We start from the raw sequence: 13,338 nt of genomic DNA on the forward strand, positions 1-13,338 counted from the left end.
CTCAGCACATCATCACATACAATGACTATGATAAAAGACTTCCTGGCCGGGCATGATAGCTCATGGCTATGATCCCAACGCTTTGGAAGGCCAAGGCAGGAGGATGGCTTAAGGCCAGGAATTCAAGACCAGCATGGGCAACAAAGTGAGATGATGCTGTCTCTACAAAAGAAAAAAAAAAGTCCTGATTTTGCGGGTGGTTGGTGGCTGATCTGATCTTCTCCTTCCAATGTCATCATCTTTTCTGGAAATGATCTGAAATGCAGAGCAGACATGAGAAGCAACTACAAAAACTGAGGGTGGGAAGCGGAGGTGAGGGGAGGATGTTTTGTTTTCTTTGAAATATCTGGATTTTTGAGTTCTCTCATGGCCTGACTGACATGTGAAATGAGATGACATTATGGCAGTTGGAAACAAATGCACACAGAAGACTTCCATGAATGAAGAGCTTCCTTTTAGAGAAAAAAAGCCAACCTATTAGTGATGCCATTTTTTTTTCTAACTGGAGAAAGTCAATATTTAGCCTGAGTGGATCCCTACAAGCTTCTCTGACAACTCAAAACAAAAGATCCAGACATTGCCTAGTAAAATCCACACCTCAGAAATTCCAGGGAACGCATAATTCTCATGTTTTAGAGAAGGAAGCAGGTTTGGAAATGGAATCAGTTGAAATGAATTTCAGCCTGTAAGGAATTGTACTGCTTAGGAGAAATTTTAATGTTCTGAACATGTGCAACTATCCAAAATCATGGAGTAGGAAATGTGTTGGTTCATTCACTTATGCATCCATTCACGTAACAAATATTTATTGAGGGCCAACTCTGTGCCTACAGTGTCTCTTTGACTTTCCAGGTTAAGGACAGCTCTGTCAGTTGATCTAACTCTGTAGGAGGGAGATATTGCATATTCATTGACCTCCTCCTGGGAGGCAGGGTGCCCCCAGGCGATCAGATGCTAGTGAGGCAGATGGAGCCTCCTCCTTAGATTTCATAAGCTCTCAGCAGCCTTCACATTTGGAAACACAGTTTATGGAGGCAGACGATCTCATCTATGTGGCAGGGATTGAGGACACCTGAATCCAGGTTTCCTCAACTTACCTACTCTTTTTTTTTTTTTTTTGAGACAGGTCTTACTCTGTCACCCACGCTGGAGTGTAGTGGTGCAATCATAAGCTCATTGCAGCCTCAACCTCTGCACCTGGCCAACCTTCCTACTCTTCACATGAAAATGTCTTTGTATCCTTATTCATTGTCCTCTTATTTCAAGAAAAAAAAAATGTCTAAGGCTGACAAAGCATAGTGGCTCACGCCTATAATCTCAACACTTTAGGAGGCTGAGACAGGAGCATCATTTGAAGCCAGACCTCCGTCTTGACAAAAAAATGAAAAAATTAGCTGGGTGTGGTGGCACATCCCTGTAGTCCTGACTACTTGTGAGGTTGAGGCAGGAGGATCCCTTGAGCCTAGGAGTTTGAGTCTGCAGTGAGCCATGAATGTGCCACGGTACCCCCATCAGAGTGATAGCAAGACACTGTCTCAAAGAAAAAAAAGAAGTGTCTAAGACTAACTTCTCCAACTTAACCTCAATCCCTTCTCACTCTAATATCCTTGGAGCCTTGCCCCATCGACTGTCCTCACCTCTCCAGAATCACCTCTTGGTTTTTCCTGCTCTCCACAAGCATACCTGCTTCCCTTATACAAATCAACTCTTTATTCTCTTACTTCTCAAACTATCATGAGTTTCTCTATCTCCAGCAACACTAGCCTTCTCAGAGGGTACTTCTTCCCCTCTACTCACTCCATCATTACCCTGCAAAGTTCATAGGTTCACACAAAACTGTAACTCCAAAGGTGACCAATGACCTTCAGGATATACAGTTATGTCCCAACATGTGTCATATTCTTTTAGAAATAGAACCCACTATTTTTAGCTGCATACCAGACTACCCAGCTAAAGATTGCATTTGCAAGTTTTCCTTGCAGCTAAGTGTTGCCATGTATGTAACTTCCGGGACATCCCCTGAAAAGAAAGGGCCATGCTATTCACTTTGGCTTTTCACTTGCACCCTGGCTAGAATGTAGAGGGCTGTCAGGGACAGTCATTTTAGACCTGAGATGGAAACCTCATGTGCTGAAGACAGCAGAGCAACAAGATAGAAGGAACATGGGTCCCCATCAATGTGGCACTTTCACATTAGCCCTAAACTATTTATGCTGGGCTGTTGCGTGAGGAAGATATACCACACACTGTTATTTTGGTCTTTATTACAGCCGCCAAATCTGTGTCATTATAGAATAACCCATATCTTCAACATAAGCTTCTGATTGCAATGGCCGTTTCTCAGGCCCTCCTGTCCCTGTAGCACTGGACACTGTGGATTCCCTTCCTCCTCCTGCTGCTCCCTCCCCTGATATTGCACAATCCGATTCCCTTCCCACCTCTCTCATTGTTCCTTCTTTTGTCCACTTCAGGGGCTTCCCCAGTGCCATCCCTTCTTTATCCATGGCCCTGTTTGGTAAGCTGATCCCAACTCATCATTATTTTTTTCTCCTTCTCCCTCTCCTCCCCCTCCTTCCCCTCTTCCTCTTCCTCCCCCTCCTCTTTCTCCTCCTCCTCCTCCTCTCACCCAGGCTGGAGTGCAGTGGTGTGATCTTGGCTCACCACAACCTCCACCGCCCAGATTCAAGTGATTCTCCTACCTCAGTCTCCTGCATAGCTAGGATTACAGGCATGCCTGCCACCATGCCCAGCTAATCTTTTGTATTTTCAGTAGATACAGGGTTTTGCCATGTTGGCCAGGCTGATCTCAAACTCCTGAACTCAGGTGATCCTCCCACCTCAGCCTCCTAAAATGCTGGGATTACAGGTGTGAGCCACCATGCCTGGCCTCAATTCATCATTTCAATCCTTTCTTTAGACCTCACTAGCACTGCTCCTTGACTGGTGCAAAGACCACAGAGCAGTATGAACTGATGGCTAAGAGTACAGACCACCCTGCTTGAAGCCCAGCTCTGCAACCTACCCACTGTGGGATCTTGGGCAAGTTATTTAACCTGTCCTTGCCCCAGTTTTCTCATCTATAAAAGGGGGATAATAAGAGTACTAATTTCTCAGGGCCTGAGAAAAGGGCTATTATAAAGAGTCAATGAGTTAATGGATATACAGTTTTCAGATCAGAGCCTGGCACCTGGAAAGTTCTATGTAAAGTGTTAGCTCTTGCTGTTGTTGGTGTTCACACCTAAGGTTGCAGATCCCTGATCATGGCTGGCCCAGATGTTACCTTGAAGTCACAGTCGTGTTATGTGCTTTGGTGGCTAGAAATGAGATCGGATTTCTCAGCCTGCCTGATTCCTGATCTCTTCCCTGCTCTGGCCACTGGCAATTACGAGACGCTCTGAGACCCCTCTGTGTCAATGACTTTGGATGCCTCAGTTTTTGTAGTTGCTTCTCATGTCTGCTCTGTATTGCACATCATTTCCAGGAAGATGGTGACATTGAAAGGAGACAACTACCCATCTCCAGGCTTGACCCTTCACTCAAGCCCCAATGCTGCCTCAAACAGTCCACAGCCATGCACCTCAAATCTCTCCTTTGTGTCACTGTCAGAGCTGTCCAGGTGGGTTCAGCTTGGTTGGTGGAATCACAGGCCTTGGACTGTGGGGCTGACTCGATGAGATGATTCCCACACGCCACTGAGCATTTTTACTGGAAAGCTTCCCTTTCCTTCTCCTGGATAATGGTGCTATTGGACTTGCACAGGTTAGGAGGGAGACCCCTGGGTTCAGAATCAGACTGATCTTAATTCAAGCCCAAGCTACTCACTAGAATTAGGCAAATTATTGTACTCAGAGTCTCATAACACACAACTCACAAGTATGTTAGCAAAAATTAGATACATATAGATGATGTACACAGGAAACTTGGCACATAGGAGGCGTTCAATAAAATTTTTTCTCTTCTGTTAAAAAGTAATGTTTGCTCTGTTTACATTTACTTATATTTTGCATTTTTTTCCCATAAATCTTACATGTGGGGCCAGAGGGTTCCGTTTTGCTTGTTGCCCTTAACTGTAGGGGAGGCAAATCTTAGCAGGTTTGGTATCCAATGCAACAACCCAAAACTATTGCAATTAAATGAATGAATTTATATCAAGCTGACTGCAGAAATGAGTTTTTAAATTTAAATTTAATTTAATTTTCGTAAAGATAGAGGTGAGGTCTTACTATGTTGCTCAGGCTGGTCTCAAACTCTTGGCCTCAAGTGATCCTCCCACCTCAGCCTCCCAAAGTGCTGGGCAGAAATGAGCTGAAGTGGCCCTTTTATTTTTATCTATCTATCTATCTATTTTGAGATGGAGTCTCACTCTGTCACTAGGCTGGAGTGCAGTGGTGCAATCTTGGCTCACTGCAACCTCCACCTCCTGGGTTCAAGCAATTCTGCCTCAGCCTCATGAGTAGGCAGAATTGGTGGTGCATGCTGGGATTACAGGCATGCACCACCACACCCAGCTAATTTTGTATTTTTAGTAGAGACAGGGTTTCACCATGTTGGTCAGGCTGGTCTCAAACTCCTGACCTCAGATGACCTACCCACCTCAGCCTCCCAAAGTGCTGGAATTACAGGCATGAGCCACTGTGCCCTGTCGGTAGCCAGTTTTTCATCTAATTATGCAGAACCAGTCCAGAAAGAGCTTTGCTTTTTTGTTGTTTTTTTGTTTGTTTGTTTGTTTTTAAAGGGATTGTTCCTGAAAGGTAGGTCACTGTCATCTAGCTGTGGTTCTTCATGCTTCTGAAGTCTTATGACCAATGCTGCAATGGGGAAAGTAAGCAGTTTGCCTCTGAAAACAACCACATATAGATCCAAAAGAAATCAAACAGGTTCTTGTCTCTTTCACCAAATAAGTGCATGACTTCTTTAATAAAAATAAACTAGCTCCTTCCACATTGGCAGTGGAGGTAGCCTCCAAATATTGTACAAGGTGTACTTATACCAAAAATTATTTATTGTTGATCTGAAGTTCAGTTTTAACTGGACACCCTGCATTTTATCTGGCAACCATAACTAGGAAGCAAGGACAAGTGCTGGTGGTGATAGGTTCTGTGTGAGAAGAAAGGAGAGGAAAATGTGGACGACGTGGGCAGGGCCAGTGCCCACTTGTGAAACAAACAGGGTTTTTGTAGACAGATGATTTTAGCAAGTGAAGCAGTACACTCTTGCTGGGTTTGAGTCTAAGACTCTGACATCGAGAGCTGGTGGGTTTTAAGTTCTTTTCTTTTCTGCTTTTGAGATCATGCCTCACAGAGGTCCCTATTACCTCACTGTCCTCAGAGAATGAGACTCTTCATGCCAGCCCAGATCTGTTTGTTCTCTGAAGAACAAACATTCTGAGAAATGGAACATTGAGAGAAAAAAGAAGAGATATGCAGTGAAATGCCTAAAGTATAACCTAATCTGGGCCAAATGTAGCCCACAGGATCCTAAAATGAGACACGTGGGCACCTCCAGCCTCTAATTACACAGTGAGGATGACGCAGATTGGCTACAGCTTGGGTTGCTAGAGAGTACACAAAATCAGACGTTTCTTTTCTTATGGGAAGTGGGGAAGCAGTCACTTTGGAGATGATGGGGTGGAGAGAAGGCATGCATTTAATTCTTATCAGCATGAACATGTTTATTTCTACCTAATATAGTTTTTGAGATTTAAAGCATCCAAAATGTCCTGTATGTCATGGAATGAAATAAACACGAAAGAGCTCAACATTGCTAGTTATTAGGGATAATGCAAATTTAAAACACAACAAGATACCACTATCTGCCTTCTAGAGTGGCTAAAATTAAAGTACAAAACAAACTGACAGCACCAAGTGCTGACGAGAATTTGGACCAACAATGCAAAATGAGAGTCACTTTGGGAAAGGACTTGGGCAATTTCTTATGAAGTTAAGCATACAGTTAGCATAGGACCGAGAAATCCCACCCCTGCTGGATGAATAACCCAGACGTCTATCAGCTCAACTGGCAAATTGATAAACAAGCTGTGGTACCTCTAAACGATGGAATACTACTCAAATGAAAAGGAACAAAGCTACTGATCCATGCAAAAATTTGGATGAGTCTCAAAAGCATCATGTGAATGAAAGAAGCCAGACTTCAAAAGCTATATTTCATTTACACAGTATTTTGAAAAAGGCAAAAAACTATACAGGCAGAAAGCAGATTAGTGGTTGTCTGTGGCTGGGTGTGGGTGAGAATTTTCTACAAAGGGGTGTGAGGGAATTTTGTGGGGTGCTGTAACTTTGATATCTTGATTGTGGTGGTGGTGGCTATAGAATGGCATATGCCAAAAATCACTGAATGTACACTTTAAAAGGATAAATTATATTCTGTGTAAATTATACTTCAATAAACCTGACTGTTTTTTGTTTTTGTTTTTGTTTTGAGACAGAGTCTTGCTCTGTCACCCAGGCTGGAGTACAGTGGCATGATCTTGGCTCACTGCAAGCTCCGCCTTCCAGGTTCAAACGATTCTCATACCTCAGCCTTCTGAGTAGCTGGGACTACAGAGACGAGCCACCATGCCCAGCTAATTTTTGTATTTTTAGTACAGACGGTGCTTTGCCATGTTGGCCAGCCTGGTTTCAAACTCCTGACCTCAAGTGATCCACACAGCTTGGCCTCCCAAATTGTTGGAATTATAGGCACGAGCCACCATGCTCAGCCAATAAACCTAATGCAAAAACCAAAAAAAAAAAAACTAAGGGATTACTTATTTGAGACAGGGTCTTGCTCTGTTGCCCAGGCTGGAGTGCAGTGATGCAATCATAGCTCACTGCAGCCTCAATCTCCCCAGCTCCAACAATCCTCCCACCTTCCATGTAGCTGGGACTACAGGTTTGTGCCACCATGCCTGGAAAATATTTTTTATTTTTAGTGGAGATGGGGTCTCACTATTTTGCCCAGATTGGTCTTAAACTCCTGAGCTCAAGCAATCCTCCTGCCTTAGCCTCCTAAAGTGCTGGGATTTCAGGTGTGAGCCACCCTGCCTGGCCCTAAGAGGTTATTTTTTATCACAATATTGCTATCAGCTATATTAATGTCAGCTAATATTCACTGAGTATTTAATACGTACTAGTCATTGGGCAGCATATAATACGCACACATGTGTGTGTGTGTGTTAATATATAAGATGATTTAAAATATGTTAGATGATTATTATGTATATTAGATTATTTTATATACACATGGATAGATATTAGCATGATTTGCAGATGAAACTAAGACTCAGAAAGGTAGAGGAACTTGCTCCAGGTCACAGAGGCAGTAAGTGATAGAGCTGGGATTTGAGCCCAGTCTCTCTAATTCTAGAGCCATCACAGCTTGCTGCCTTTGTTCAAGGTGTAACTATAGACAATGCACATATAGCTAGTCAGGGTTTCTTAATCTTGGCACCATTGACATTTAGGGCTGGATAATTTTTTGTATGGAGTGTATCCTGTGCATTGTAGGATGTGTAGCAGCATCCCTGGCCTCTACCCACTAGATGCCAGTAATGCCCTTTCAGATGTAACAACCAGAAATATCTCCAACTTTGCCAAATATACAATGGGGCAAAGCAGTCTCCACGCCCAGTTAAAAACACTGAGATTTTAGTGTTTCTCTTGTGCAAGACTGCCCAAGAGAATACTTGCATGGAACCCCTGAGAATACTGAAGTTCCAGAGAATAAATATGGTATATTTGGGTAGTTGGGTCGAAGACTTAATTGTAGCACTTGTGTCCTGGGTGAATCCCTAGAAGTTAATTAATTCTGCATAAAGCTTATGTGAATAACTATATATGGACATGGACATAAAAACACAAAGATGAAACTATAATGTTTCATGAAAAATATCCATGCCAAAATGTATGTTTTTTTCCTCTTATGAAGTCACCCTGGGAGGCTTTATGCTTCCGCCAGAGGTGCCTCATTGCCCAGGATGGTGCCAGGCCTGCCTTTGGAACTAGCCTCTGCTTTGAATTCTCTACCTGTGGCAAGTCTTCATCCTTTAGGAAACAACTAGAAGTTACTAAGGATGATGAGCAAGGTGGACAATCAAATTAGGTGATCATGTTATGCTTTTTCCCCCAAAGAAGACATGACGGCGAAGAAATAAGATTGATCTTTCTGTGCAGTTTATTCAATGATTATTGTACATTGGCAAGTTCTTTTTTCTTTTTTTTCTTTGAGACAGTGTCTCGCTCTGCCGCCTAGGCTGGAGTGCAGTGGCGTGATTTTGGCTCACTGCAAACTCCGCCACCCAGGTTCAAGCGATTCTTCTGCCTCAACCTATTGAGTAGCTGGGATTACAGGCGTGCACCACTACACCCAGATAATTTTTGTATTTTTTAGATGTACAGATGGGGTTTCACCATATTGGCCAGGCTGGTCTTGTGACCTCATGATCCACTTGCCTTGGCCTCCCAAAGTGCTGGGATTACAGGTGTAAGCCACCCCGCACGGCCCACATTGGTGATTTCTTTAAACAAATCATACAATAATAATTCTAGCTACCAATCACTGAGTGCCTACAATGTGCCTTGTAGTTTGCAATCTTCATCTAATGGAATCATAAGAATTATCTGGGCCAGGTGCAGTGGCTCATGCCTGTAATCCCAGCACTTCGGGGGCCACGGCGGGTGGATCACGAGGTCAAGAGATCGAAAACATCCTGGCCAACATGGTGAAGCCCCATCTCTACTAAAAAATACAAAAATTAGCTGGACGTGGTGGCGCACACCTGTAATCCTAGCTACTCAGGAGGCTGAGGCAGGAGAATTGCTTGAACCCAGGAGGCGGAGGTTGCAGTGAGCTGAGATTGCGCCACTGCACTCCAGCCTGGCGCCTGGTGACAGAGCAAGATTCTGTCTCAAAAAAAAAAAAAAAGCAAAAAAAAAAAAAATCATCTGACCTATCACCGTATACAAAACTTAACTCAAAATCATCAACTACCTAAATGTAAGAGCCAAAATCATAAAACCCTTAGAAGAAAACATCAGTGTAGATCTTTTTACCTTGAATTAGGCAATGATTTCGTAGATATGACACTCAAAGCTTACACAATTAAAAATACATAAATTGGGGCCAGGAGTGGTGGCTCACACCTGTGATCTCAACACTTTGGGAGGCCAAGGTGGGAGGGATCACCTGAGGTCAGGAGTTCAAGACCAGCCTGGCCAACATGGTGAAACCTCATCTCTACTAAAAATACAAAAATTAGCCAGGTGTGGTGGTAGACGCCTGTAATCCCAGGTACTTGGGAGGCTGAGGCAGGGAGAATTGCTTGAACCCGGGAAGTGAAGGTTACGGTGAGCCAGATAGTGCCGCTGCACTCCAGCATGGGTGACAGAGTGAGACTCTGTCTCAAAAAAAAGCATCTACATAACTTGCTCAAGGTCATATAGTAAATAAGAGGGATGACATTTGAAATCAATCTCTAGGCCACTGGGTCTCAACCAGCAGCATCAACAACACCTGGAAATTTGACAGAAATGCACTTTATCAGATCCTCCCCAAGACCTACTGAATCAGATATTCTGGAGTTCTCAAATCGGGGTGGGGCCTAGTAATTTCTGTTTTAATTTGCCTGCAGATAACTGATGAGGCTAAAGTTTGAGAAGTACTGTGCTGTGCTAGGTGATACTGCCACTCAGAGCCCAAACTAAGGAAGGTGTGTTAAAGATGAAAGCAGAAAACAGATTGGAGAATTATTTAGAAAGTTAAGAATTCTGCGGCCAGGTGTGGTGGCTCACACCTGTAATCCCAGGACTTTAGGAGGCTGAGGTGGGTGGATAACCTGAGGTCAGGAGTTTGAGACCAGCCTGGCCAACATGGTAAAACCCCATCTCTACAAAAACCCCGTCTAATACAAAAATTAATCAGGCATGGTGGTGGGCACCTGTAATCCCAGCTATTTGGGAGGCTTAGGCAAGAGAATTGTTTGAACCCAGGAGATGGAGGTTGCAGTGAACCAAGATAGCACTACCATATTCCAGCCTGGGCAACAGAGCTAAACTTCGTCTCAAGAAAAGAAAGTTAAGCTGTTTAAAAGGCAGCTGAAAAGTTGCCTCTTAACGTTAAAGCTGTTTAAAAGGCAGCTGAACAGGCATGTGTCACCATGCCCAGCTAATTTTTGTATTTTTAGTAGAGATGGGCTTTCACCATGTTGGCCAGGCTGGTCTTGAACTGCTGACCTCAAGTGATCTGGCTACCTTTGCCTCCCAAAGCGCTGGGATTACAGACCGTGAGCCACTGTGCCCGGCCAAGTTATATAGTTTCTTTTGGCCTGTTTCCTCTTCTATATAATGCTGATGCAAGCCTTACCTTTGAGAGTTGTATCAAATGAGATTATACAGGTAAAGCTTTTAGCATGTTAAGCCTGGACAAGTAGGGGCTTAATAAAGGGTAGTTTTTTAGGCCCACATCATCTTTCTGGACTCACTACTGGTCTTCTCCATCCCTGATCACCCCATCCAAGTGATTTGTCTCTTACCCCAGCTATCTTCCAGCTCTCTTACTCCATTTTGCTCACTGTGCCTGGTTTTCAGTTGTATTCAGGGTTTGGCCCGTTTATATTCTCCCGTTAGCCCCATTCACTCCCGCACTCTGGATGGGATTTGTCTCCTATCTGGCTAGACCACAGGTCTGTCCCGCTTGCCAGTGCCATTGATTTCCTTGACCCATATTCTTTGCAGTACTCACCTTAGGAAACCTTGACTCTCAGCTCATTGCAATTATTTCTTGGCCTTCCCACATTCCACCTGAGCTGCTGGATGCTGCTGGAGAAAGTGACATAAGCTGCCCCTTATGGGTCTAATCTCAGAGTCCTCAAGCTGCTCTTAATCTCCTTTTTTCCCCTTTGAATGCAGCCATTTCACATCTTCTCCAAACTCCCCCAACTTCCTACCAGAACACCTTCCTGCTTCCTCTCAGCAGGTGATCTCGTGCTATACAGAGGAAATAATACTGTCTATTGACTTCCTGCCACTGCTTCCACAGGTTGACCTCCGTCTACCCTTGTCCTCTCTTCTGCCCCTTTGCCTAATACGTCTATTGTGCTTGGAGCACCTTTCTTCAGGCCTACGGCCACCCCACATACCTTTGTTTTTTTTTTTTTGAAACAAGGTCTCACTCTGTCACCCAGGCTGCAGTGCAGTGGCGTGATCATAGCCCACTGCAGCCTTGACCTCTTGGGCTCAAGCCATCCTCCCACCTCAGCCTCTCAAGCAGCTGGAACTACTGGCTCATGTCATCATTCCCAACTAATTTTCTATTGTTTTGTGAAAATGAGATCCCATTATATTGCCAGGCTGGTCTTGAACTCCAGAGCTCGAGTGATCCTCCCTCCTCAGCCTCCCAAAGTGCTGGGATTATGAGTGTGAGCCGCCACACCCAGCCGGGCCTAGTAGGGGCTATGCTAATCTTTTCTGTATCATTCCAATTTTAGGATATGTGCTGCTGAAGCACACACCCTACTGCCTTTTAAAGATCTTTCTTTAATCTCTTTCTTTCTATACATGCCTATACAATAACTTTTATTTATTTTTATTTTTACTAGTTTCTTTAGGGATAGGGTCTCACTCTATCTCCCAGGCTGGAGTGCAGTGGTGCAATCTTGGCTCACTGCAACCTCCACTTCCCAGGCTCAACTGATTCTCTCACCTCAGCCTCCCAAGTAGCTGGGACTACAGGTATGCACTACTATGGCTGGCTAATTTTTTAAATTTTTATAGAGACAGGGTTCTTGCTAAGTTGCCCAGGCAGGTCTCAAATTCCTGGCCTCAAGCGATCCTCCCTCCTTGGCCTCCCAAAGTGCTGGGAGGCATGAGCCACCATGCCCAGCCCCCCATAACTTTTAAATGCATCTAAATCTCTTTCAAATTAAAAAAACAAAAAACAAAACAAAACAAAAAAAAACCAACCATCTGGCTTCAACTCCATTCCTTCCTACAGCCACCCTATCGCTACCCAACCCTTCACATCTAAGCCTCTTGAAAGAATTGTCTGTGCTTCTTCCATTCTGATTCACCCTTCAGAGCTTCATCATCTGGCTTTGCCTCCACACTCTGCTAAGCCAGCTCTCTCTCTAAAATAACAAATGGCTGCTCCTCATTGCCAAATGTCCTGGACGCTTGACTTTTAGCACTGCCGACACATCCTCTGTAGGAGGCTGTTTTGAAAGTGGCTCCCAGTGATCCCCACCTCCTGATATTTGCTCCCTTTTTAATCCCTTCCTTTTGTGTGGGCTGAGCCTAGTATCTTGCTTCTAATGACTAGAATAAGACAAAAGGGAGCTGGAATGATGTAGCACTTCCAAGATGAGGTTATAAAAGACACACTCACACCCTTTCTCAGATTCTTCTTTCAGGTTTGCTTTGGTGAATGAAGCAAGCTCCCACGTGGTGAGGTGCCCTATAGAGAGATCCCCATAAGAAAGATCTGAGACCCCCAGTCTGACAGTTCTTAGAACTCTGAATCCTGTAAACAATTGAAACAGTTTGCCAACAGTTTGGAAGAGGATCACTTTCTACAGAAGCCTGCAGATGAGACCACAGCCTTGACCTACGCTTTGATTACAGCCTGTAAGAGACTCTAAAATAGAGGACCCAGTCAGGTAGTGCAGGACCCAGTACCCACAGAAATAGCATGTGGTGTAACAAGAAATGTATTTGGTTTTGATCTCTGGTTCTTGGCACAGAGCTCCTAAAGCCCTTGGAGTTTCATGAGTTTCTTTTGTTATTCATAATGAACCCCTTTTAGTCACATCTGAGTTTACATTAATGAGGTAACCTGCCCCTAGATAGCCTCAGGATGGGGCTGGTCACCAGAAAGACCAAGTGATTATAAGGTTAGAACTGTCAGGCCTACCCACAGACCTTCTGGAAGGGGCTAGAGATTAAGCTCTTCGAAACTCTTGCACAATGATAATAGTATGATCACAGGAGGGTGGTGGACCCCAAATCCACAGGGACAGAGCTCCTGTTCTTGGGATCCTTCCAGACTACACTCCATGTATCCCTTTATCTGGCTGTTCACCTGTTCTGATAAAGAAACAAAACAAAATAAAACTTCATGCAGTGAGGCAAAAAAAAAAAAAAAAAAAGAACCTTTAGCCAAATTAAATTTTAAGGAGTTTAATTAAATGATGAGTGATTTGTGAATTGGGCAGCCCTCAGAATCACAGCAGATTCACAGAGACTCCAGCATAGCCACATGGTAGAAGAAGATTTATAGACAAAAAAAAAAAAAATAGAAAAGAAATGACATACAGAAATCGGCAGTGAGGTACAGAAACGGCTGGAC

The 13,338-nt window shown here is 43.9% G+C and overlaps 1 pseudogene; it reads right to left on the reverse strand.

Annotated features, from left to right (window-relative positions):
• Window positions 1-11,442: 11,442 nt before the first annotated feature.
• On the reverse strand, window positions 11,443-11,502 carry LOC116543023 (annotated as a pseudogene).
• Window positions 11,503-13,338: the final 1,836 nt, after the last annotated feature.

Source organism: Sapajus apella, unplaced genomic scaffold (genome assembly GCF_009761245.1).
Source record: "Sapajus apella isolate SASKATOON/1434 unplaced genomic scaffold, GSC_monkey_1.0 scaffold178, whole genome shotgun sequence".
NCBI lineage: Eukaryota > Metazoa > Chordata > Mammalia > Primates > Cebidae > Sapajus > Sapajus apella.